Genomic DNA, 2,429 nt, shown 5'->3' with positions numbered 1-2,429 from the left:
TGGGCTACTCTTTAACCAAAGAATAGTGGAAATGACCGTCACATTATAACGTCCCCACGGCTGAAAGGGCGAGCATGTTTGGTGCGAGTCGAGCGCCCTAACCACCTGGCCATGCCGGGGCCCGCTTTTGTATGAAAGCAGCTGGTTAAGTATTCAATGGAATAATGCCCGACATAAAAAAATATTTCTCACTTTGATTTTTTTTAAACTTAAAACAGAGAAACAATTTGCTTATGTTAAATAAATACTTTTATTTAAACTGTATAAATAAGAGATAACACGCACTTAAGAATTGTAAAAATTAACTAAAATTGGAACGGTATTGTTATTACTTTGAATTCCGTTTTGGGCTATTCCTTTATTCAAATATCGTTCGACTGGTTGCCTATAATTTTTCATACACAAGCTTTGTCAGAGCCTATAAAAATGAAATGTTAAACAATCATACTAATTACTAGATGTACTTGTGCAGGGTCACCGAAAGTGTTCTCTTTCAAGAGTAAATAAAACCAAAATAATGAGTAACAAATATTTTTATTTCTTGCTTTTGAAGTTCATATGTCATTCTCGTGATTCATGGCATGCGCACGTTTTACTGACGCCATGGCAGTACAAATTGCAACTCTAAGCGTCCTTTAGTGTCTACTGACTGACAGACAGACAACATATTACTGTATAACGGTGCAAGTGGTTAAAACAGGGGGATCCCTTTGGCTTCCTTTAGGGAAAATTATAAGCATTTTCCGCCATGTTAAACTAGCATTGACTCATGCAACAACACTGTTTGTTTTGAATTTCGCGCAAAGCTACACGAGGGCTATATGAGCTAGCCGTCCCTAATTTAGCACCCACCGCCAACTGTTGGGCTACTCTTTTACCAACGAATAGTAGGATTGGTCGTCACATTATAACGCCCCCATGGCTGAAAGGGCGAGCATGTTTGGTGTGACGGGGATTCGAACCCGCCGCTCCCGCAACAACACTGAACGATGCAGTTTTATAAATTACTCTAGTCCTAGTTACGCCAACATAGACCAATGACTGACAAATCACCAGTGACAAAAGGAGAGAAGACAAATAAACTGTTAATTGCATATTAAACGAACATACTTTAACAAAAACATTATGCAACACCGCTAGCAAATCACAAACGAATAACTGCCTCATAAGATACCCACTATGAAACTTAAATTTTAGCAAATAACAAATTGTTTGTTTAGAATTTTCGCCCAAAACTACACGAGCTTTGGGCTATCTGCTTATAGCCATACCTAATTTTGAAATAATAATACCAGAGTAGCGGTATCCATTACGTGGCCGGCGGTTGCATAGCCATGCCTAATTTTGAAATAATAAGACTAAAGTAGCGGTAACCATTACGTGGCCCGCGGTTGCTTTCTTGTGGCCCTCAACGAGACGCTCGTCAACGTAAGAGAGCGTTTTCCAAACTATAAATAGCGGCGCTCCCTAACTCTGCAAAGTTTCCGTTGCGGGCGCCCCCTTAATATTGAAATAATTTTCGCAGGTGATAGCAACAAAACGAACGTTTTCTTTACCTATTTTATATATTTTTTTGAAAATAATAAAAAAAAAACGTGAGAGCAAAATATATATATATAAAAGCACCAAGAGCATAGTGAAAGTTTTGTTAGGTTACAATCGTTTCCAATTCTTCTGTTTCTTCTGTCGTTCTTTTTGGGCTATCCCGCCAAAAAGCCCCCGCCAGTACGCGCCCCACAGTTTGGAAAACACTGACGTAAGATTTAAAAAAATTTTTGTTTGTTTGTTTGTAATTAAGCACAAAGCTACACAATGGGCTATCTGTGCTCTGCCCACCACGGGTATCGAAACCCGGATTCTAGCGTTGTAAGTCCGCAGACATACCTCTGTGCCACTGGAGGGAAACATTTTTTTTTTTTGAAACACTGTGATGTACGCTCCATCGCGAGATACGAGTTCGAGCAGCCAGCCACCACAAGTCGAGGGCGCTAGTACAGCATGCTTGCACCGAATATTTCCGATCATTAGCGAGAGATTTCTTACTTCTGCTTTGTAAAGAGAGCAACGTAAATATGATTGCTCTTCAGTTTGTATTTTAAACACTTTTCATTTGCATTTTAAAATATGTATCGCAATGTGAAGGTATATTTAATAAAAATAAAACGTCATCTAGCTGTAATATATTCCATTAATCTCGCGGCGCTATTACGTATTTCCGATATTCTAATTGGCCCTTGACTATTTCCTGGAACGAATAACACAGGCCTGCGATGGTTTTATTGTCTTGAAATGATACCATGCTCTTCAGTAATTCCTGTACGCTGAATCCGAAAATGATAGCCCCTTTTCTCCATCACATACAGATTTTTCACAAAACTTCATATGTACTTTTACGCAAGTGAATCATTTTCATTGAAATCGGGTCACAT

The sequence above is a fragment of the Limulus polyphemus genome, unplaced genomic scaffold (assembly GCF_000517525.1).
Source record: "Limulus polyphemus unplaced genomic scaffold, Limulus_polyphemus-2.1.2 Scaffold3104, whole genome shotgun sequence".
In the NCBI taxonomy this organism is placed as follows: Eukaryota; Metazoa; Arthropoda; class Merostomata; order Xiphosura; family Limulidae; genus Limulus; species Limulus polyphemus.
Note: the sequence above shows the minus strand (reverse complement) of the source record.